Below are 25,912 nucleotides of genomic sequence, written 5' to 3'. Positions count from 1 at the left end.
TTTGCAGCTGCTTTCTGGTCTTTGGCACCTGCTTCCCCTCGATGAGTTCCAGCTGGTCGGGATGCAGACAGCATCCCTCCGCTGCCACCAGGTGACCCAGGAACACTATCTCCTCAGCCCCAATGTGACACTGTTTCGGAGTGCACGTCAGTCCATGTCTGGCCAGTCTTTCTAGGACCAGCGCCAGGTGGTGCGCATGGTCCTCCCACATTCCAGAATATATGACGACATCATCCAGATAGGCACTGGCGAAGACGCTAATGTACCCATCCAGGATGTGCACCATCATGGACTGGAAATTGGCCGGGGCGTCCATGAGCCCGAAAGGCATGGCGCAGAATTGGTACCGCCGTCCGTCCGGTGCAGTGAACGCCATTTTAGGATGGTCAGCGGGGCATACCGGCACCTGCCAGTAGCCCGATTTCAGGTCCATTGTAGAAAAGATTTTGGCATCCCCCAGCCCGGCCAAGGCGTCAGTGATGTTGATCTGCCCCGGGGGGGGGGGGGGGGGGGGGGGGGGGGGAGCAGGAAACATCAGTCGGTTGATGGCCTTGAAGTTAACGCAAAAGCGTAAACTTTCATCCTTTTTGGTAGCCAACACCACCCTCGAGTTGTATGGGGAGGTGCTGGGCTCGATGGCCCGTCGAACAGCATCTTGTCCACCTGGGACTGGATTGCCTCACGTTCCCTGGCCCGAACCAGAGCACCCTCTGGAACGGCGGGCAGTGCGGCACCATAGGTATTTTGTGTTCTGTCATCATTGCGTGTCTTAACCGGTCTGCCGCCGCAAATCCCTGAGGTTGGGACTCCAAGGTCCGGCTGATGGCGTCGAAGTGTTCCTCTGGGACGTTGTGCCGGAGGTCCTCCAGGCAGGCGACCGACTGAGGTAGGGCTAGGGGGACTCTGATGAATGCCGAACACCGTCCAGCGCCCGCCGGTGCCGTAGTGCATTCGGCTGGCCCGCACCTCCACAGCGGCGTCGAACTCGTGCAGCCAGGGCACACCAGGATCAACTCCTCTCGGAGGCCAGGGACCACCCAGGCCTCGATGCGACTAACATGCCCAACGATGTATAGCGTTACCTGGACGGTGCTTCTCGCTGTTGTGGCGTTCCGGGTGGCCAGCCGCACCTGCTCATGGCGAGAACCACCGCCTCCTCGGTGACCAGGCGAGCTGCAACATAGAAACGGCTGGCAGCCGTGACCACCAGGGCCAGCATCGCCGAGCCATCGGCACGGACTGTTACCTGCAGCAGCTCCGGCTCCTCGGGTCCAACTCGTCCCAAGTAGACCAGCACCTGGCCCCCTACATCCTCAGGCTCCAAGTCACCCGGACATGGGAAACCCCTGCGGGCCTCCGTTGGCGGTGCTGGTACCAGCGCGTCGTCTTCTTGGTGGGTGTCTCCGCCAGCGTCAGGCCGACGGAGTGGTGGGTCCATCCCCCAGTGGACCATTGACGAGGCCACAGGAGAGGCAACAGTGCTCCTCCATCCTGACTGCGGCCGGTTCTGCTCCGCCGGCCGTGTCTGGGTCCCCGGAGCATGATGTGGTACGTGAATCAGTTCGGGTGCTGGTTCTGCTGATGGCTGATGGGCCGGGGCACGGCACCCAGCTGTCTGACCGCCCCTGGCTCCGCATTTCCCGCCGATGGTGTGTTTGACTTGTGCGCTTCTTCCAGCGCGGCCCTCGTGGGGCACACACGGTGCCAGTGATAAACCTCCGGACAGAAACGGCAACGCGGCGGACGTTTGTCCCTGTCCTCACTCGTCCTGCTGTCCGCCGTCCGGGACTGCCGTATCCGGCCGCCGGCTGCTCCCTGACCGGACACCTGCCGGAAGCCTGAGTTGCCGCGGAAAATCACCACAGCTCGGTAGCCGTCCGGTACTTCGGTTAAGGTTGGTCCACTTGTCCCCAGCTGGGCCTGGAGCCCAAGCGTGGTCCTTGGTCCGCTCTCCACTGTAGCAGATCCTGTTCCATTTCGCAGGCGAGAGCCACAAACTCTTACGGACTCTGCCCGACCGCCGCCCTCATGAAAGGCCGAAACTCTGGTAGCATTAGTTCGTCGACTATAGGTAACGCCGCGCGCAGGTCCCTTCCTTCCGCCATCCGCCGGTGAAGGCGCAGCTTCTCGTAAACAAAGCTTTCCGCCCCCTCCTCCGTCCTTTGTGGCCGGCAGTAGAAAGCCCTCTGGCATCTCGCGCGCACCTGGTCGTTGTCATAACGGGCCTCGATCTGACGTACAAGATCGCCCCATCCTGTGCTGAAACTTCCCGCCATGGACCACCAGTCCCTAACGTCTTCACGAAGTTGTCCGCTTGCCCGCGAGGACCATTCGGCCGGCCGCACCTTGTATAGTTCTAGATGTCCGCACTCCCGCACAAACTCCCGTCGATCCTCATTGTTGTGACCCGAAAATGTCGGCAACGTGAGTGGCGTACTCATGTAGTGAATCACTGTTACCGCACCGTCGATGCGTCTGTCCCGCGTGGCGAACTGCCCTGCGTCGCCAACGTCACTGGTCATCGTGTCCCGCACGGCGTATTTCACTCTCGCCAACGTCACTCTTTATCGTGTCCCGCTCGGCAAATTGCACTGTTGCCAACGTCACTCATTATCGTGTCCCGCACGGCAAACTGCACTGTTGCCAACGTCACTCTTTATCGTGTCCCGCACGACGACTGTCGACACTTGTTACTTTAAATTCTTTACACTGATCAGCTATGACAAGATAGTTACCATATGATGAGTTAAAATATTTCCAAATATAATAGATGTGTGATACTTCACAAATTTTCATTGGTTATCTTTATTGATCAAGAATCAAATAGTAAAACAATTATTCAGGTGCACACAGTTGTCCGCATGGCCTGCTATGCACTGTTTATATTTTTTAATTGTGAACCCAGCTGTAAGTTTAAAATTAAATTTTTTGCCACAATTGAAGGAAATAATATCTATGTGAAATGTTTTTCACTGGGCTCTTCAAAATTTAAACATTCCCATTGATGAGTCCAAACATCACAAACACAGTTAGTACCTTTTTATTCCATTGAATAATAATTTGTAAATATTGATTTGGTACTTGATTTTGTTACTGAGAATAATTATCTCTAAATTCAGTGCTATGAATATTCCATCCTTAATTGAAACAAAGGTAGAGCTACAGGTTAAGTAGAATATTTAAATTGATTCTTTAGATATACACACAAATCATTTGAATATACACTTGCGTACAAATAAATCTAATCACCCCTTTCAATTTACTGCATTAAATAACACTTCCAATGTACACAAAACCACATTTTTTTTTTAATGGCATAATTCAATATTTTAAAACATTTTCTGTTTGAAAGCTAATTGATTTTAATTACAATGACACCATCATCATAAATATTATTTTGAATAAAAGACCATATACTTAGTGTAAATTTTAATAGCCATCAAATAATAATAGTAACTTAAATATGTTATAATTAAAGCATTACTGCATTAATAACACAATATTTTACAACAAGTTTCAAACAATGTGTTTTCTAATGTGGTATTATGAGTTTGATGATCAGAAGTAGGCTACTTAGGTTCAGAATCCGTCCAATTCTACATAAATTTTTACATTTTCTTATGAGACTCATTATTATATTTTTACACCATTGCCAAAAAAAATTGTATTATTAATTGTTAATGTTCATGCAAATGATATAAAAATAACACTATATACACAGTCAAGTCCGTTGGTTTGGTTATTTTACACAAGGTAGAGTATATAAAATTTATTTTTTAGTAAAAATAAACATAAAACATATTAACAAATTTGAAATGTTTGAATGGTTAAAGTGAATATTTGTTATTTGTATATACATAAATAGAAAGAAAATGTATGCTTGTTTAATTGCATATATATATATATATATATATATATATATATATATATATATATATATATATTAAAAGTTTTATTCCTAGTTTGATGAAAAGTCACCACCTATATAAAATTCCTAAAACCATTCCCACTACCCTCTCCCGCCCCTTGAGGCGCCCGCCTGGCTGGGAGTGTATCCCCACAGGCCAGGCACTGGGCAGCCCTCAGTGGCCGGGGCTGGAACTAGTCTGCAGCTGTGGTCCCGGCCATGTCCCCTCTTCCAAGAAGAGTCAGGGTGTTTGTAAAGCTCCCACTACTGCCGCTGCTTTCGTCAACCTGCAGGCCATTGCTCTCACTAGACATGTATCCGACTCTTGAAAAATATCTTAAACCTAAAGTAAGAAAATAAACTTCTAAAATTTTGCCCCGTGAATCACTGCTAAAACTTGTTTAGGACATCAATATTCTAAACATTGTATCACGTAAGTCAAAACAATCAATCTAAATCTGTACGCTGTGCTCCACGATAGCAAAGATAAAAGTTTTAAAACTGTCTCAAACAGCCTTACAAACACTTTCTGTTCAAATCACTAATCCGTAATTTTGAAGATTAACAAATTTATCTCTCAATCTGTCTTGGGTGTTCCAGTTCAGGAACGCTAGTTTGTTCTGCTACCAATTTAACACATCATATGTGAGATAGACCTACAGAACATATCCGACATTTCATAGAACAGTTCGAAATAATGAATGAGACAAACGCTTAATGTTTATTTGCAACATAATATATTAAATGTTTGTATAGTTATTTTAAAATATATCCATTAATGATCTAAAAAATTCTCTTGTAAAATTATATAGATTTAATATAAAAGAATTACTTAAAAGAATTTAATATTTTATTTCTTAGGTAATTTAAAACATTTATTCAGTGTATTCATGTGTTATTTATCGTAAATAAGTACACACTTAGAGCGGTATTCCAAGACGTTTGAGTAAGGTAGCGAATATGCACTGCCTTGTTGGGCAACTGCCGTAACCTAACTCTCGGGTCATATTCCAAAACATGTCCTAACTGAACCCCTGTAAGGTATCAGATCGGCAGCCGTTTTAATAAACGAGGACTTGTGCGAGGCTATAAACAGTTGTACTTCGTGGAATCCATCGTCATTTTAGTTTATTTTTTAAAACTATGGAATTATAATGTGAAATAAAATATTTAATTTTGGTTGTACAAGAATAAACGATGAATTTTTGGCCGTATTTATGTTTGCTGTTTTTCCAGATATTAGGGGGGGAAATTGTAATCGTAAAAGTTCCATTAAAGTTCATTAAAAAGGAAAATATATATACAGTTATGGATCAAATCGGCAACAGATAGGGCACCAAAAATCAGTGCCCAAAAAATAAGGGACTGGCCGTGTCCTATTGTGCACTTGGAATATGGTTAGGGTACAGGTATTGCATATTCAACACCTAAACCCTTATTTTTGTGTCTTGGAATACGGCACTTAAAGACAAATACAGTTGCTTTATAAATACAAACAGTGGGTAAGTTTTTCTGTACTAAATTAAAAAAAAACAATCAATATATTATTTTTATTACAAGTTCCACTAAGGCATATTTAGGAAAAATATCATAAAACATTACTAAAATTTTAACTTTTCACAAAATAATTTTAAATAAAAAATTGATTTTTAAATTTAAAAATCAAAAATAGTATAAAACCAAACTAGGAAATGTCAACCTTCCCTTCACTTTAATTGCATCATAGTACTGACATGCAATTATAAACCAATTTCATGCATATTTCTGTAATTTTGTACGTGCACTGACCTAGATGAATTGTACCATTATAATCAATACTTGTTAAAACAAAAAGTCCTTTAAACAATATACACAAGGTGATAAAACTCAGAGTTTAGCTATGATTCAAAATATTGCACCACATGACAATTTACTCTGATAATCACTTAGATTGGATGCGAATATCGAAGGAGACTGAAAAAATTTTGAACTCAAGCCATAAACAACATTAAAAACCCACGTAGGTTCTTGATGCGCACATGTACTGAAGAACTGTAAACCTTTAACCAATATGCACATGCTCACCCAACATGCGGAGTAAAATGCACAATTTTAAATAAACAAATCCAATAAATGCATATCCACAGGAGCTACTATCATTTGACAAAAAAGAGCACAAAGTACCCGACTACAACATAGCTTTGGTTGCTCCACAGTAGCAGCTAGTTTTTATATTTCAATCTAAATATCAGTTCAAATATTGCTAAATGTATGAACTTTTTTTATGAGTAAAAATCTTTGCTGTCGGAATATTGCATTTGGTAGAAGTAATTTCATGAAAACGGAACGGAAGTAGATAAACGGAAACGTGACACAAAGATGGTGGACCCACTTGTAGCAACATAAACCCATATATATATACACTTTAGTAAACATCAGGGGACACACATATTGGTGTTTCAAATGAAACTTTATGAAAGTGAAACTACCCAGGAAAATATTTGGTAAACTCAAATAGTCATAGAAAAAGCACTCTCAAGTTGTAAAATATCTAAGAAACTGACACTACAATGACTGTCTATAATTTAATGCAGCTTTTTGGAAATACACCAATGCAGTTTTGCACTGTTTATCATAGGAAAAATTCTAAAAATCAAAAAAATATATAAAAATATTAAGATAAAAATTCACAGAAAACACGACCAAATCAGCTTATGTGGGATAAACGGAGTCAACGATGACACCAACAAGCATATGGCAAAACAAAGACAATAGCACGGACATAAAATGTTTAACAGATAAATAGGTTACAGCACAAGAATTCCGTTGAAGGAACTTAGTCATGGAAAAATTAATATAACAACACAGACCAACACAGTGAGCTAATAACGACAAGACAGATTAAATGAAAGCAGAAAATAAACCTGGACAGTGCAGCAAACATATAACCACAGCAATGAAGGTAAAAAAGTTCTATGGACGAAACAACGACGATAGCAATGACTAACACAGAAGATTTCCAATGAGAACAGTTGTGACATTTTGGGAACTGATATCTGTTCCCTTCTTCAGGCACAATCAGACTGATATTGGACACTGGAAAAAAATAATGACCCTCCAATCTCAGTGTTCCAATAACTTGACTTTCCTTTGCAAATGCCGTAGCAATGGTGTCATCCCAAATGGACTTACTGTAAAGTGTCCTGTTACCAAGACTGTCCTTATTCACCATTTTCGCACAAAAATCTTCAATTACATTCCGATTTATTCCCCATCAGAAACAGTTTGTTTTCCCACTCCCAAATATTGCACGATTCTAGTTAAAGATTCACCTGCATCAATACAAAATAAGGTTTGGTGTTCTTGCACCATTGTTACAGTCACTTTCTTATGTTTAGTAGCCATTACGTTGCTCTTAATAAGTGCACGCAATAAGACACTTGCACTAAATAAAGCACTTTCGCCACCACGAGTAATCATTGACTGAAGGAAACAAAACAAACAACTCACAGGTATAGTGAGTCACTCTCCTGAATACAGGCGACGAGTGGAAAACTGGTGGCAAGACTTCCGGCAACTGAGGGCAGGCTGACCCTTTCTTATCTTAGAATTGTACTGTCTTCTTTTCCAGTGCCACAACTGATTAGCAAGACTACTGCATAACAAATAAAATGAGTTAATTTAATAAAAATGAAACTACACTTTTTGTGTTTATTTATGAAATTATTTTGGGCATTACTTGAGTATTGATATAAAGTGAAAGAATTGAAAAAAAAAAAAAAAAAAAAGTACAGGAAATGAGGTACTTACGTATAAGATGTGTTTATGATTTTCCCCTTAATTTATACTTTCCAGCAATACTGACAATGAAACAATCAATACTTTGATCAGCTGTGTAGCATTGTTCGAAGTGTTTATTAAAAATAAAAAGCAAACCAAATTATCAATTATTTTTACCAAAATATTCTCAGTGAACAATTAGGAACTATATAAGTTGTAGCAAAATACTAAACCCGTAATAATTTTGTGTGAACTTTTATGTATGCCAATCATGTTATTAATTAGGAGAATGTTTTTATGCAGATTGTAGTACACTGTACTAAATAAATGCACAAATTTTTATTTTATTTTGACAAACAGAAACAATATGCAAGTGCAATGTGAAAAAGTATGGTTATTACAAACCTTGTTATTACAAACCTCGTTATTACAAAGTGGTTAATTTACTGAACCCTCAGATTTGTATTAATGTGGTTTCACTGTAAATGTATAACAGAGAAAGCGCATGTATGACATGAGATTATAGAAAATAAATAAAAAAATTATAAAAATATAATATGTATTTTTTAAAGGTTTTTCTCCAATGAATGTAGGAACATGTCTCTTCAGACCAAAATGTTGGCTTAATTTAGCAGAAATAATCAACAAGGTACAGAGATAGTCTCTAGTTTGGGAGACCAATTCTATAGAATCGAATACCTCAATCTTATGAATGGTTTGTTCAACATTATAGATACTTGGATTGGGAATAATAACAATTGAGTGTCTGGTAATAAATTCCTTCCGGGATATATGGCGCAAACTAACCATTGCACTATCAATAATACTAACCTTACCAGCTAAATCTACCATGAAATCAAAAATATTAACACTGTCAAATCTAAATTTAAAATGCTAGTTTCTTTGGCCACGTTTCATTACAAGTATATGAATGCGACTCCAAGTCTCATGATCGACAACTAATATTTTAACATAGAAACATTATTTACAAGGCCCTTCAAGATTACAGACACAAATAGATAAATATTTCAAATTCCATAGGTGGAGATTAGTAAGTTACATTAAGTAATATGAGAGTGTAGGTTAGTAACTCTGTATACTATAATCAATGCAAGCAATTACAGACTAAGCTCAGTGTAAGTAAAACAATTATGAGAATCTTTCTCTCTAGGGTACTCTAATATGCTAACTGTTAATACAGACATAAACTGAAGTTGCCACTAAATATAGCAAGCAAAACATTCAACAGAGCAATTACATTAATCCAAGCAAAATAAAACATTGAATAATATGAATAGGGCAATCTGAATGTGGGGAGATGGAATTTGTAATATTACGAAATTACTTAAACACTTCAAAGCAAACCTTCTCAAACTCAATACACCAGTATGAATACATACAGTTTGATGACACACATAAGTTACATGAATAATAATTTAATTAAAGGATATATTGAACCTAGTTTACGTCGCTGTTCAGGGATTGTGTACACGAAGATGCGTTACAGTTTAAGATGACCTGTAGCTTCTCGTAGAATGGTGGAAGAACGCGGTCTCGTCAGCAACTGTCCCCGTCGTGTGTTCCGCTCGAATTACAGGTCAGTCCTAGACGATTCATGTGGCTTCTCTTCAGAGGTTCTCGTAGCAACTTTTATTGTAGAACACCGTTAACTTGGTGTAAAAGTCAAAGTCTATCAACTCCTTTTCGAAGATCACAGTAGAATTAGGTTCAATTATTTTGTGGTTCAATCCATAAAATGTAGTTGGTTCGCTGCATTAGCCACATCTTGAGTTGCAAAATTGTTTCATACCTATTCCATTGTAACAATAATTTTCTTTCACTAGGTCTCGATGTCAATTTATAGGTAATAAATAATAGTTTAAAAAAACTAAAAAAACACGCTTATATAGAAAACCAAACTAAAAAATAAGAAATAAATTTTAATAAATTTGAATTAAGAATAGTGTAAAATTTTTTTTAACAAATATAAATTAATAATAGTGTCTATAAGAAAAAATTTATTTATTTTAAAAAAAGCGTGGGGTGCTTTTTAAGATATTATCGAAATGATAATCCTTCTATTCGTAATGTCAAAAAAATATTTATAACTATTGACACCATGCACCCCATGCTTTTATTTTAAATAAAATACATATTTTTCTTATATAAACTATTATTAGTTTATATTTATTAAAAATTTTTACACTATTCTTAATTCAAATTTATTAAAAAAAATTTCTATTTTTTAGTTTGGTTTTCTATATAAAGCGTGTTTTTTGGTTTTTTAAACTATTATTTATTTTCTACTTTTTAGTTTGGTTTATTTACAATTTAAAGTGATACTTCTTTATCAATGTAATAAAAAAATTTTATAACAATGTAAAAAAACTTGATAATTATTTCATCAATTTACTATTAAAGTAGATTTTAAATAGATATTAGCTACAGTTAAAATAAAATCAATAAATATTGTTTTATCTCATAAGAATCTCTAGATGTGGCTCCACTTTTATTTATTACATGACTTTACTATTATAGTGAATTGGAGTAGATATTGGCTGCTTCTAAAATATATATTCAATATAGCGTGTTGAAGAACTACAGTACTCAATTTCAATATCCTGCCATGAAAATAAATATATTCGGGAAGTCATTGATGTTTATTCTAAGTCAGCATATCTGATGGGTGACCATCCTTGGCATAGTTTGGAGTATTTGTAACTTCTTGGTGTAGATTTGCAGGTTGGTGTTCAAGTGGAGTTTCAAAAATCTGCCCATTAGGTGTAGCTATTGAGGTTATGCATATTATGGTGTTTGATTTCCCATCTGCTGTTGGTTTCACAGCAAAATCAAACCTCAATTTTTCCATGTTTCGTGAAATATTTGCAGAAAGTGTTATTTTATAATAATGTTTTACTCTTGGATAATTGGTAAAATGAAACAAAGACGTAATTGTGTTTCTCTATTTAACGAAAGAAGCAACATTTAAAGCCCTTATTTCAGGTTATTTTTTTCATATATTTACAAATATAGATAATATTCTCTTCAAGAAAGTTTATTGTTCACAATAATCATAACCCACTCTCACTTTTCATTTAATTAAATGTCAAAATATTTAGTAGGCTTTGTTATATCGCGCCAAAGACAAACTGAAAGAAAAGAGTTTGCACATGAGCGAAAAGGTTTTCGTTACAATGTGTGAACTCTTTTTTTTTTCATTTTGTCTTTGGCACGATATAAACAAAGCCTACTAAATATATTGAAATTATATAAATTGACAAAAATCTTATTTTACAAATTGAATAATGGAATAATCTTATCAAATTAGTGTATGGTCATCGGTCCTCGATAAATCTACAAAGTAAGAATGAAATCTAGCCGTTTAAAGTGGGTCAAAATCGCACCCAAAGGAGTCGGTTACAAACATACAAACAAACATACAGGTGAAGCTAATATAAAGCGTGTAATTACGCCGACAGTACTTTTGTATAACTTCAATAAATCAATATATTGCAAATTGTAATACCTCTTCATTTAACTCAAAGTCTTGCTTCAATTACCAATTACATCCAAATACTTAAACACGTCCTTAAACTTAATTTACCAAAAAAAGTCAGTCTTTCCTTTTTTAAAATTCCTTTTACCATAGCACAAACATTACTTTTGTCTTTTCATCATAGAAGTTAAATCACTATTGCATAGAGCAATTAATACAAATGTAATTTCGCAAAGAATTATTATTTATGGTCGGGATGAAAAAATAATAAAATATTCAATATTGAGAGATGTAATATCACATAAGGAAATGTTTTTCTCCAGTGTGTGTAAAAGAGTGCTCCTTCAGATGACTAGCCTGGCCAAACTTAGCAGAACATACAGTACAGGAGAAAGGTTTTTCACCAGTGTGTGTTAGAGTGTGCCACTTCAGATTACTAGCATGGCTAAACTTAGCAGAACATACAGTACAAGAGAAAGGTTTTTCTCCAGTGTGTGTTAGAGAGTGCTGCTTCAGATTACCAGCATGGCTAAACTTAGCAGAACATACAGAACAAGAGAAAGGTTTTTCTCCAGTGTGTGTTAGAGAGTGCTGCTTCAGATGACTAGCCCGGCTAAACTTAGCAGTACATACTGAACAAGAGAAAGGTTTTTCTCCAGTGTGTGTTAGAGAGTGCCGCTTCAGATTACCAGCATGGCTAAACTTAGCAGAACATACAGAACAAGAGAAAGGTTTTTCTCCAGTGTGTGTAAGAGAGTGCCGCTTCAGAGTACTAGCCTGGCTAAACTTAGCAGAACATACTGTACAAGAGAAAGGTTTTTCTACAGTGTGTGTTAGAGAGTGCCGTTTCAGATTACCAGCAAGGCTAAACTTAGCAGAACATAGAGTACAGGAGAAAGGTTTATGGCCTGCGTGTGTATTAGTGCGCTGCTGTATTGGAATACAAATGCTAACACTTTTTTTTTCTGTGGATCCAGGGTGACAGTTTTTGGGGCATGATAATTTCATGGGGTCAGTGTTAGTCACATCTGGCTTGGTTAAGATGCAGGTGTCTGGTGAGTCTTGGGATCTGTGGCCCATGCATCCTGATGATTTGTTGCCATGGTAACCCACACAGCTGTGTGGTTCATTCCATACAGCTGCTGTGGCTAGAACAGAAACAGGAACTTTTCATAAGTACAGAACAAGAAAAATGAAATGAATAAAAATCATTTATTTCCATGACCTAAATTATTTGATACTAGTGTATCAAGGGGCAGAAGCACCAAGGATTGGGTATATTGATAATAAAATTTTAAAAAAAATATATGTTTTGTAATAACATTATGTCACTTGCCTCACGGAAACAGAATACAATGAAAAATGTATAAATTCGCTTTTTTCACAGACCAATATCATATCTTTAGAAATGACATGAATGTTAGATTTATTAAGGATAGACTGGATATAACATTGCATCTTTTTACTACACAACGCTTTTACATCATGTAAACATAACAGTACACTACTGTTCCCGCTTCCGGTACAGTTTTGCCAACTGCTGCTTGATAACAAAAACAACACTTCCCCATAATCAAGGAGCAGACACACAAAAAAAAAATTACTTGATGAAGTTAAGACCCGGTCCACGCACACAGTTCTCGTGATGAGGTTTATGCAGCGCCTTTGTTAGCACATCCGCAGTCATGTTGTTGCTTGGCAGATATATTACTTCAACCTTCTTGTTTTCAACAGCTTCCCTGATGAAATGGTGTCTCACGTCAATGTGTTTAGTTCGACTGTGGTACACTGTATTTATACAAACCTTATGAGCTGACTGATAGTCATTTAATAGTTTCACACAATGTATTCACCAAAGAGTTCTCCCATTAGTCTTTGTAGATATATGGCTTCCTTTGTTGCATCAGACAGCCCCATATATTCTGCTTCAGCACTAGAGAGTGCCACAGTTCTCTGCTTTCTGCTTTCCCATGATATTGCTGCATTTCCAAGCTTGAATGCATAACCGGTGTCGGTGTAGGATCTTCTGTCATTCGCATCACCAGCCCAGTCTGCATCAACAAATCCTGTCAGATGTTCAGTGGTGTTGGAATACTTCAAACAGTAGCTGATGGTTTCCTTCAGATACCTGAGCACCTGCTTTGCACACTTCCAGTGTTCCTCTGAGTAGCAGTTATTAAATTGGCTTAATATACCGATTGAGTGGGAAATGTCTGGCCTTGTGCAGACTGCTAGATACATCAGACATCCTATTAAGTTCTGAAAAGGTATGCTAGAGTTTTTCAAGTTGACACCACCTGTTAGGAGTGTCAGGTCCTTCTGCATTGGAGTTCCTGCTGGCTTGCAGTCCTCCATTCCAAACTTTTTCAAAAGTTCCCTAATGTAGTGTTCTTGACTTATTTGAATAGTCCCAGTGCTTCTGTCCCTCTGGCAGTGCTTCACATCACCCAGATCTTTCATCTTTAAGTGGTCATCTGTTCTGATTTTAGGTTATCCTTTTCAGATTTGTTTGAAGACAAGATAAGGAAGTCATCGACATACAAAGCAACAATTAAATAGTTCTTGTTTGATGTCCTTTAATACATACATGGTTCATGAAAGCTTTGTTTCAAGCCTAAACCAAGGAGTACTTAATGAATTTTCTTGTTCCATGCCCTAGCTGCTTGTTTCAACCCGTACACTGCTTTCCTTAAAAGAAAACTTTGTTTTCATTTCCTTGTGACACAAAATATTCTGGTTGGGACATGTATACTTTTTTCCTCTAGCTCACCATTCAGAAAAGCCGTAGATACATCAAGATGGTCAATATCAAGGTCATGTTGTGCTGCTACTCCAAGCAACATCCTGATCGTAGCATATCTGACTACTGCACAGTGGGAGATTTGGCCGAAAACGTGGTCAAAATGCAAATCGCGAACTTAAAATCCCGACCAAACTGGCGATGTGGTAGTAATGTTAGATCATCCCTGCATGTGAAACCGGATATGGCAATGAGAAATTCCCATATCCTGAGGTTTCACGGCAGTTGACAAGTGAGGGTCGAGTGCGTTGGGCGGACCTAACTATGTTGAAGATAATTCCATGCTGTACTAAAGAGAATGTCGCGGCCGTAAAAATTGATATTTTTGAGTTCTGTAAAATGGATGCAATTCCTGGAGATATGGCGTCTATATCGCTGCCTTATGTTGTTATATATAAAGCTGTAATGTTTTTTTGTTTTATCTTCTAAAGCTACTTTGTGAACATAATGAAAATTTAGTTTTATCATATTACATTGAGGCTTTTAGTTGGGTATGCCACATTATGCACCTTTCTTTCGAAATAGAGCGTTTAGTTTATTGTTTTAGTAATACGAATTTACAATAACTAGCTGCTAATATGTGCTACCCTTTGTGTACGATATTTTTTCCTTCATTGCTGCACTGGTGGCGACTCCCTGAGGCTATGGCGGGTTTAAGCCGACCCATCATTGTCGACAATGTGCATAGCCCGTCTAATACCAGATGCCTTTTTTCTTATTCCTTCATAAGCTTCACTTATTGTCAGTTCATTCTCGACATCGTCATCGATGTCTGTTAAAGTCTGGAGAAGTTTACTAGTGGTGGTCCAGCCTTTCAGAAATCTTTGATGAAAACCACATGTAGTGTTGGTATAGTGAGATTTTTTATTGATACGGAATTTTTTAATACTGGTAAGAAACAAATCTAAAGTCCTTCAAAGTTGTTCACTAAGAAGGACAATTGTTTTAGATTTTCCAGCTGTAAAATAACCATATAATGATGGGTGGGTACACACAAACCCATTAGGAATTTATTAAGTTTATGTCTTGTGTTGTTTTACAATTCAATGATTGTTATCTAATGAGATGAAGAAACTTTCTAAATTAGTTCACGAGACTGTATGGAATGATGGGATGGAAGAAATGGCAACAATTGAGAAATTTGAGCGAAGTTTAACAGCCTAGGTCTTCAGTTCCAGTGACTGTGATTTGGGGTAGAATCGAAGCATGAATGGAATACAACAGTGAAATGGGAAGCACTCCGAGAAAACTAGCTCTTCTAGGGCCAAGTCAGTTACATTTCCCCCCTTAAGAAATTCCAGATCAACCATAACCAAGAATGAATCCCGCGAATAAGACATTATTCCTAAGGGTATACTGTTGCGAACGCAAATGAGCACTGAACAAAGAACTTGTAAACGAATTCACCAAAAACAACACAATATAATTAACAATTTTTGACATCTTAATTATGGTAGAATTTTGTTGACTATTTCTTTGGTATTATCTTTTTTCACTATAACAGAATGGCATAAAAATATCAGTGCATTTTATTACACTATTGTAATTATATTCAACAAAATGGTATTAATAATTTGTGAATATTATGTTTTTAATATTCCAAATTGTTTTTAATCTATGTTACTATATTCATACAGAAAATAATCCAAGAAAGGACTCCATTACTGCGAACCAATTTCCTTCTTTCCCCGATCTGAACTTTTTTACCCACCCAATGATTTTAATAAGTGCCATTGCAGTGCAGTCATGCAAAATTTTCATTTTAGGATCAGGAGAAGAAGAACTGGCATATACTAGGAGGGAGATATTCTTGATGCTGAAGGGCTTCTTAACTACAGATACAAGAACTAGTCTGGAACACCTACAGAAAGTGTTGTCCGAGAAACGGGGTTGCATTATAACAATACCTGCGAGTGCAAGGCCTGCTTTGTCCACGTTTTTTTCTAAGCTAAACACTAAATGGAAAGAATCTTCAAGAAACATTGACTATTTTCTGAATAAAAATCAAGCATGGCTCAACAAGAACATTTGTATTCCGGTAAGTAATCCCAGTTCTGGAGAGTCGGCAAAGAAACGTGGATGCCCTTCTGTGGAATTTTGTTCAAGTAGTGAACGAACGAAACGAAGGAGAACAGAGCAACTACGTACAAATGTAGACATGTCGATGTTGTCTTATGCCACTCAGATGAGCCTTCGTTCGTCTGGTAATAGAGATGCTGCCAACATAGTAAAAGACATAACCACAACTACCCCAACAAGAGCTTCGAAATATCGGAAGCGTTATATAGTATGCGAGTCGAGAAGACAATATCTGCAGATGAGGCTTTGTCTACAATGGTTGAAGCTAAATTGAGTAGGCATCAATACAGTGTAATTAGATCAACAGCGTGAAAACACAACTGCAAATTGTATCCCAGTTATGAAGCAGTAAGGGAAGCGAAATCGAGGTGTTGTGCACCGCGTACGAGTATCACAGTTACTGAGAAAAGTGCAGAAGTGAAGTTTCAAAGTCTGTTAGATCACATCTGTCAACATATTTTACTAGTTCAAAAAGAAGTGATACAAAGTTTACATCCTGACGATATGCGTGCATTAAGTTTAATTTGTAAATGGGGATGTGATGGGAGCTCGGGGCACAGTGAGTACAAGCAAAGATTCAACAACGATTCTGATTCGGATGAAAATGTGCTCTTAACGTCTTTTGTACCATTGCAACTTGTTTCTTCTGAACTGAAATCTCGGGACGAAATTGTTATATGGAAGAATCTGAGGCCTTCATCTCCCAGGTTTTGTAGGCCAATCAGACTGCAGTTTCTCCATGAAAACACTGAATGCATTGTAAGAGAAAAATACTATATCAAGCAGCAAATTGAATCACTTGTTCCACTGACTGTAACAATAAATGGGAATGAGATATCTGTTACATACAAAATGTTATTTACCATGATGAGCAATTTTCAATAAAATTACGAACATTTAATATGCATATTATAGACTACAAATTATATGTATTTTTTTTGGTTATTTTAGCCTCTATAAAATGAACGGCCATTAACTAATCGATTTTAACATTAAATTCGTAATCAGCGACCTCGAAAACCCCTATAATGGAGTTTGTATGACATAACATAGGTTTTTGTATTTTTGACCACGTTTTCGGGCAAATCTCCCACTGTGTACTGGTGCAAATGTCTCATCATAGTCAATTCCTTGTTGCTGATTGTATCCTTTTGCTACCAGGCGTGCCTTGAATCTGTTTGTAGTTCCGTCAGGTTACCTCTTCATTTTAAATACCCACTTACATCTGATGACCATTTGGTTGTCAGGTTTGTTCACTAATTCCCATGCGTTGTTATCCAGTAACGACTTGAGTTCATTATTCATAGCAGCTAGCCATTCTTTCCTGAATTCCCCATTCAAGGCTTCTTCTACATTCCTGGCTTCAGGTATATTCTCTTTCTTGCTCGACATTGCCTGATACATGAGGTGATCTGGAAAATGTTTCTTTTGCCTGTATCGGACAGTGTCTTGGTTCCATTTCTTTTGGGCATTCATTCTCTAGGTTTGATGAATTTTCTTGCACATTTTCTGTTTCTGCAGGGTTATCCCAGCCTAGGAAGTCACTATATGCATCAGATGAGTCCCCTGTTTCAAGCTTATGCTCATAAACTTCATCATTTTTCACGATAGGGACGCTGTTTTTAATTGTTTGCAGTGGGATGCATTCAGATGTGCTGGTTTCATCCAGATGGTCCATGGTCTTGTCTTTCTTTCCATAGTAACTTGAATGCTCTAGGAATTCAACATCTCTCGCTTTTATCACCCGTGATGGCTTCCCAGGGTCAAGAAGGCGGTATCCTTTTGAATATTCACAGTAGCCAATAAAAACCAGTTCTCTGCTTTTGGCATCCCACTTTGTTCGCTTCTCCTTGGGCACGTGCATGTATGTTCTGCATCCAAACACACGCAGGTGACTAAGGTCCACTTTCTTCCCTGTCCAAACTCTTCCGGTATGGAGATAATCACTGAAGCATGAGGTGATCGGTTTTTCAGATATACCGCTGCGTTGCAAGCTCCAGCCCAAAGTTCCTTGGGGCAGTTGGCATCCTGCATCATGCTACGAGCCTTTTCACAAATTGATCTGTTGGCACGTTCTGCCACCCCATTCTGCTCTGGCCAATATGGAACTGTGGTCTGATGTCTGATTCCATGTTCTTTCAGAAAATTAGTCAAATTGTTTGTATATTCTCGTCTATTGTCGGTTCTTAGTATCTTGATTTGGAGCCCAGTTTCCTTCTCAACTTGCAGCTTAAACTCCACAAATATATCCTTCACTTGGGATCTGTTTTTTAGGAAATATACAAATATTTTCCGAGAGAAATCGTCAACCAATATCAGCATGTATTTTGCTCCATTGTAGGACTCCTCACTCATGGGGCCACACAGGTCACTATGAATTAACTCAAGTTTCTGAGAGCTTTTGCTAGCTAGATTACTTCGGAATGGTTTTCTGCACTGTTTACCTTCAATACAAGGCATACATGGCTCAACTCCTCCCCCAGAGATCTTGATACCAGTTGCCATACCATCTTTTAGTTCACGCATACCTTTTCGATTGAGGTGACTCAGTCTACGATGCCATGTTTCATGTGTATCGGATACAATTACCATTGCAATTTGGCATTCAGATTCATGTTTTTGGGCCATAGGGATACACTTATCTAGTCTGTATAGCCCTCCCACATTTGTAGCACTTAATTCGACATTCCCTTGGATCTTACAATTGTTATTGTGGTATATTTCACACCCCTTTTGCGAAAAAAACTACAATCAGGTCCTTCTCTACCATCTTTGATACAGATAACAGATTTGTGGATAATTGCGGTACAAGCATTGCATCTTGGATTATTCTTTTTGTGTTATTTATACTAATTGCAATATCACCGGTGCTGAGAACATGAACCCTTTCGTTGTTAGTTACAGATATTTCCAGATTATCCTTTTGTTTAAAATTGCTTAACCATGTCTTCTTATTAGTCATGTGACCTGTTGCTCCAGAATCTATGTACCATGCATTCTCCACTGTACTCACCCCCAGAGCTGTAATCAGAAGAGGTACCTCTGACCTGAATGGTGGTGCAGTGCTGTTGTCATCCATCACATAGTTGGCCTGATTTGGACAGTTCATTTTTATGTGGCCAAATCTGTTGCACCCACAACAGCGAATTTTACTTCTGTCACTCTTTGCTGTAAATTTTTCTTTTTTCTTGGATACTAGGACTGCTTCTGCATTACCTCCGTGGCCACTGCTTCTTCTGAGGTCCTCTTGAAGCAGTTTCATGCGAACCAACTCTGAAGTAACCTCAATCCCTGAATTTTCTAAAGCCATTCTTAATGGTGTGAATTCCTCAGGGAGTCCCCGAAGCATCACTACAGCAACCAATTCATCGTCCAGACCCTTTCCCGTGTCTTGTAACTTCTGAGCTGTACCTAAGATTGCAGTGATATAATCTTGCATGCCACAGTGGTTTTCTAATCTCTGGTCCAATAGATGATCTAGTAAGCCAATGCATCGCTCCAAACCTTTGTCTTCAAAAACTTTTGCTAGCTCATTCCATGCATCTTTGGGTTTTTCAGCATTTCTTACATATGGGTACAGGTGGGGATCCACATGTAAGTAGATCAAAGAAAGGGCCTCCATTTCTTTATCCTGGTCAGGTTTTTGTGTTGCCTCATAAGCTTGGCCAATTGCATATGTCCATAACTTTTCACGCATTAACAACATTTTAATGCCAAATTTCCAGTCGTTATCGTCGTGTATGCTGTTTAGTTTGTTTACACTCGGCATATTTCCGCTGCCAGTTTGCAATCTATTTTGATGCATCATGATGCAACAAACGTATGCTATATATATGCCAAAGAGAGAAAAACTAAAGAACACTGGTGTAAATTATAACTCTATTTGTTATTAGTTTTTCGCGCACGTCATGTTGTACATAACCGCACTTCCGCATGTTCACGATTAACGATCTCGTGCGTCACATGCCCGTGAGTTTCTTCACTTGTATTCACAAAACATTATTCCGGATTTATGCCCATTTTTGCGCATGTCCTGGGCCCATAACCTGTTAGATTTTTATAAGGATAGACTGGATATAACATTGCATCTTTTTACTACACAACACTTTTACATCATGTAAACATAACAGTACACTACTGTTCCCGCTTCCAGTGCAGTTTTGCCAACTGCTGCTTGATAACAAAAACAACAATGAAAGCTCAACTCATTTTGAAAAAAAAAGAGGAGAATTTTTAATTGCAGTGAATAAACACAAATATTTATAAGTTCAACCAATTGAGAAATATGATTTACCATGAGCTGAAGCTGCGCGGTTAGGAATTAAAATATCCCCTACACACTTTCTTACTTATGATAATATTTATTAACTTCTAGAGCATATATAAACTTTTTAGAGATTCATAAAGTCAAACTAGATACCTGTGAAATAACTTAGTGGTTATCCTGAGATTCTTAATTTCCCTGTAGACCCCCGTCAACTAAATTTAGACTTTTAATGGCTATATTTAGAATGTTTTAAGTGATGTAGAATAAAAAAATCATTTTATCATATAGAATAATTATGTTCTAATATTTTCCCCTGAATAAAAACTAACAACTGTGTGGTTTTTGTTTGAAAAACCAAATTGTGTTTTAGTTTCCAGCAGGCAGCCACACTGCTTTGTGGACATGTGCCCTGCCACCTAGAGCCAGTCTGGGTGTGGGTGGCCACACCACACATCATCTCGTAGTTCTTTACTTGGGTGACACGGTGCATTATCAATTAAAAACACAGCTTTTTCTGGGCTGTATTAAAAACCATTGTATATTGGAACAAATGTTAAAAAAAACAGAGCATTTATTATTTTTCTTTTCATTCGTGCCGATTTTTGTGAAGTATACTGATCTGGAAGAGCATTTTTTTAAGATTTTTTAAGGTTCAAGGATCAGCCAATTTTCCTACACCACTAAAGGAATTTTGAAATCGCCAGAAGCATTACTACAAGAAAGCAAAGTCACAGTCCTTTTTTATATTATAACCTTTTTCTACAGAATCAAACTTTGAGGCTAATGTTTCTTTTGGAGAATTTTGTAAATTAAACCCGTTTCATCAGCATTAAACATTTGACAAGGCTATAAGTTTTCACCTTTAAAAAACTTTTCAAATTTTACTTTAAAGTCTTCACGTGCACTTTTGTCACCTGACAAAATTTCACCACTTACTCTAAGTTCACGATCTTTCCAATGAGACTACTATCACACACTGGCAGTAAAAGCAGGGTGACTCCCTAATTGAGTGTGAGCGCTAATGCTTGTAATGTTGCGCCCAACAGCGGAGGGCCTTGTTAATGTTGTTGGTAAAGAAAATTTACAAAGCCACATCAAAAGGTATTTTTTCTTGTTTTATTTAAAACATGCTTCTGTTACCCAGACTGTTCTTCACCATTTTCACACAAAAAAATTCAATTTCATTTAGATCTTTTTCCCATCTAAAACAGTTTGTTTTCCCACTCCTAAATCTTGCACGATTCTAGTTAACGTTTCACCCACATCAATACGAAATAAGGCTTGGTGTTGTTTACGTTTAGTAGCCATTACCTTGCTCTTGTAACGCGTGTACCGTCGTACACACTCAGAATCGACAGTGCCCCTAACAGTCTGTGGATGCCGCCCGTGCAGCACTGAGCGCGGGGGCTGGTGGTCGGACTTCTTCGGAAGCGGTCGGGCGTCATCGGTTGCGCGCCGATTCACCGGAAACGGAAGACTGCCATCATTGCCCCAAACGCACGAGACTATTCTGTTCTAGCCTGGTAAGGAGTTCAGCGAGTACAAAAGGGCCATGCTTCAAGTCAACAGAAAGCAGATCAACTGGGACTTCACCGAGGCAGGCCGCCGCGCTGCTCGGACACCGCTCGCCGCCCTACGCTGTCAACTCCGTGGAATCGCCGCCGCCTAGAGACCCCGACGGACTTCATTTTGGTGAGACCTTTTCATGGCATAAACGTTGATAGAGACAAGTGAAGGAAGATATTGTCGCTTTGCAAGCGTAAAACCCTGGAGAATCGGTATTCAAGTCTCTAGTCAGAAGTCGTAATAGGCGAGTGCAAGGCAACTTCCAGGAGGGCGAGCGAGAGGGAGGTTTAGGAAACATTAACAGAACACAATACGTAAATGCAAATACTTACGTCGACAGAGAACTCCCTACGTAACAAACTCAGGCAAACGTACCACCGTGTTCATAAGACAAGTTTCCGTATGTACACATGTCACGACGGGCGTAAGAATAACCGCGGTGAATACGTGTGATTTGGGTGACTGCGAGACATTTTGTGGACATAATTAAAACTTTAAGCCAACTTCTAAGGATATCAAATCAGTTTATTTTAATTATGGAAGCACAGCCAGTACTTGTTATTGATTATATCCCTTTTAGGTAATTTGTATATGTATGTATATTTTCTTTGAGAATTTGATTCAATTGTTTATAATATTTATGTAAAGGTCACCCAGTAAATCTATGACAAACCACTTTTGTGATTGACAATGTATGCGGAGTAGGTTGAGCCAAGGCAGGCGACTTGATTAAGGGTGCTACTCTGATAAATTATCAGATTGTTAATTTTTGTGTGTTTTGTGTTATAGCCGTCCAATGACGAGTATTCAACCCCACCACTCAGGGGTGCCGATTCATAATGATCAATGTCAGTTCGAGAATGAGATGAGCTATTTGTTTGTTAGAATATTGCTGTTAATAAAATGTTGTATTTACAAAATCCTCTAGGCACCTAATTTTCAGACACACTCGCATCCGTTCTTTCCTGCCTTGTTAGGGTTTCCTATTCCTCTAGTGATACCTGCGACACTCTTAATCAGTGCACACAATAAGACACTCGCACTCAATAAAAATAACTGTCACAAGCACCTTCACCAGCACAAGAATCATTGACTGAAGGTAACAAAACAAAACAACTCGCAACTATGTATAGAGTGAGTCACTCCAATGAATACAGGCGATGAGCAGAAAACTGGTGGCAGGAATTCCGGCAACTGAGGGAAAGCATACCCTTTCTTATCTTAGAATTGTATTGTCTTCTTTTCCAGTGCCACAACATATATTTATCATCTTTTATTTTTTATTTCTAGATCCGTACAGATTAAACGGATGTACGGACTAGTGAGACTACTGCAAAACAAATAAAATTAATTATTTCAATTAACATAAGTTTAAACTTTTGTGGTTTTTTTATGTCATGAGTTTCGGCATGCCTTGTTTAATGATGTAAATTGAAAGTATATGTTGAAGAAAGAAAAAAATACACGAAGAGAGGTACTTATATATTAAATGAGATTGTGAGTTTTCCTTCTATTTATACTTTCCAGCAATACTGACAATGAAACAATCAATTCTTATGATCAGTTATGTAGCTTCATCAAAATTATGTTAAAAAAGGATTAAAGAAAAACAAATAGTTTTTTTTTTTTTACCAAAATATTCTCAGTGAACTAATAAATATATAAGTTGTAGCAACATACCAAAATTATAATAATTTTGAGTTGACTTTTATGTAGCCCAATCAAATTTTTAATTAGAAGAATGTTCTTATGCTGATTGTAGTACAGTGTCTAAAATATTGCACATAATTTTTTTCTTTGTTTGACATGCTATACAAATAATGTTAGTATAATGTGGGGAAGCATGGTAAATACATATCACAATATTACAAAGTGGTTAAAATATCTGTCCCCTCAGATATGTATTATTAAAGATTTACTCAATATATTTACCAGACAGAGCACATGCATAGCATTAATGTATAAAATATAAGGATGGGCCAGTCGAATCCTCGAATCTCTAGTATTCAAAAGATTCGAAATTTGAGGGAAAAAATTCGGGATTCGAGGAAAAATATTGATGTAAATGTAGTACTTTAAAAACTTAAATGCTTACAATTTACTTGGCCTGTTTACGTTTTCCATGGAACACATCCTAATGAGGTACAGTAGAAACTCGTTAATACGTGATGGTCGGGACGGAGATAATCACGGATTACCGAATTTCACGCACTAGCGATTAAAAGCCCGGAAGGTCTTGTCAAGCTTCTCAGACACCGGCGTGCAGCTGGGTTAAGGCCGTTCACGGTAAGGGCCGGCCGTCTTCGAATTAGTGTCTCGGCTTAAAAAAATACAGCACTGCCTAGCCATTAGTTCACGGTCATTTACAACAGCCGAAGAGAGAAAGATAAGATCGTGCTGACCTTGCACGCCCCCCCCCCCTCCTCCCACGCCCTTCGTACAGCCGAATCCCAGCCAGACACGTCAGCGTTAGCGGGTGGAAACAAACAAAGGGACAGGGGAAGCAGAAGTCAGGACATCCCCCTCAAGTTTAAAGAGTGACAAATGTGACAGCTGAAAGGGGGGCGACACAAAGGGTCGGTACAAACAGCGTTGCAGAGTTTTGCGGCCCACGCGATGACTTACAGTGTTTGCAGGCTGGCCCGCGTGATGTTAATTTTAAGCGCTGACAATTTTTACTTATCTTTTTTTTTCTGCTCTTTTAAATCGTCCCGGATTAACAGATTCCCGAATTAGCGCATCTCAGATTAACGAGATTCTACTGTATTGTACTTTTAATTTGTTATTATATAAAAAAAATTATGAAGCATGTACTGATTTGGCAAACTTACTTTATATTCATGAACATGGATGCATTGTCGCTACATTGGCATTAAATAAGGCATAAATCACAGATGTATTCTCAGAATATGCTAAAAAATAAAATAAAGCACATTTAGGATCTAGACTAGTAATATGAATCTTGTTTTTTTTTTTTTTTTTTTTTTAAATAACTTTACAGAGAAATCTGTTACTTAGTAATATAACAATAATGTCGACTTTCATCACAAGTTACGGTCGCACATGTAGTAATAACAATGAAATAATGAATGACAAAAATTAATACATTATACAATTATTATTTTAATCGTGATTCAATTTTAAAAATTCTGATACACGTTCTATTTATGAATTTTTTTAGGACCAAGTTTGGCTTGTGTAGACTACCAACTTAAAATATGTATTATCTGAGAATTCCATGATGGCCAACCAATGAATTTGTTAGCCAATCATTTTGAGCAACACAAAAAATAACTAATATTAATATAAAGAATTTTAATGGGTAAACTAGAGAAAACACCCCGTCACTTTTAACTTTGGGAATATTAATCACTATGCTTTAGTGAGGCTTAATTTTAAAAGACGCACGACAATATTTCTTATGGCCTAAAACCATTGAAGCCAAGATGGTGCCGTTCAGTTTCCATTAAATATTTCAGGAAAGCATTTAGTATCTTCATTTGGGACTTCTAACAAATGTCAAGTTGGTAATTACAAAATAATGTTCCGTTTAACAAATGTCAAGTTGGTAATTAAAATAATGTTCCGTCGGATGTTGAATTTCGTTTTCCGATTTCCGTGGATAAATGAATCACTGTACTCACAGATAATGCCTGAATTCCTTAAATCCACCAAGTTGGATTCTACAGCAATTGATGAAGTGACCAGATTCTTACGTGATCCTACAGTTAACCAAGAAAAAAACATCCTCGAATACTGGAAAACTTAGTCTGCGTGTTCACCCAGGCTACATAAACTGTCCAAAAAATATTTGTGTTCACCACCTGCGACAGTATTCTCTGAACGTTTGTTCAGCACTGCAGGAAACATATGTAACCAAAAACGGAATCGTCTTGATCCAGACTCTGTCAAAATCCTTGTTTTTTTTTTAAATAAAAATTTAAAGGGTTAAATAATTCTGCATAATGTTTAATTTTTTCTCTTAACTTATAAATTATTTTATAATTAACCCTTGAGATCGGGATTCGGATTCGAAGG

At 38.0% G+C, this 25,912-nt stretch overlaps 1 protein-coding gene and 1 long non-coding RNA gene across 2 annotated transcripts in view; both read right to left on the bottom strand.

Moving 5' to 3' along the window:
* LOC134541259 (uncharacterized) overlaps window positions 1–25,912 on the bottom strand; it is a 357,586-nt gene that overhangs the window by 312,295 nt on the left and 19,379 nt on the right. The window lies entirely within an intron of this gene.
* Window positions 10,616–20,468, bottom strand: LOC134541262 (uncharacterized). Its single transcript, XR_010076579.1, has 2 exons — window positions 20,336–20,468; window positions 10,616–12,310 (listed from the first exon to the last, which is right to left on the bottom strand). It is a non-coding gene; the product is annotated as an uncharacterized LOC134541262 (long non-coding RNA).

The sequence above is a fragment of the Bacillus rossius genome, chromosome 18 (assembly GCF_032445375.1).
Source record: "Bacillus rossius redtenbacheri isolate Brsri chromosome 18, Brsri_v3, whole genome shotgun sequence".
Taxonomy (NCBI): domain Eukaryota; kingdom Metazoa; phylum Arthropoda; class Insecta; order Phasmatodea; family Bacillidae; genus Bacillus; species Bacillus rossius.
The sequence above is the reverse complement of the archived record's forward strand: the minus strand, read 5'-3'. Positions and strand labels throughout refer to the sequence as shown.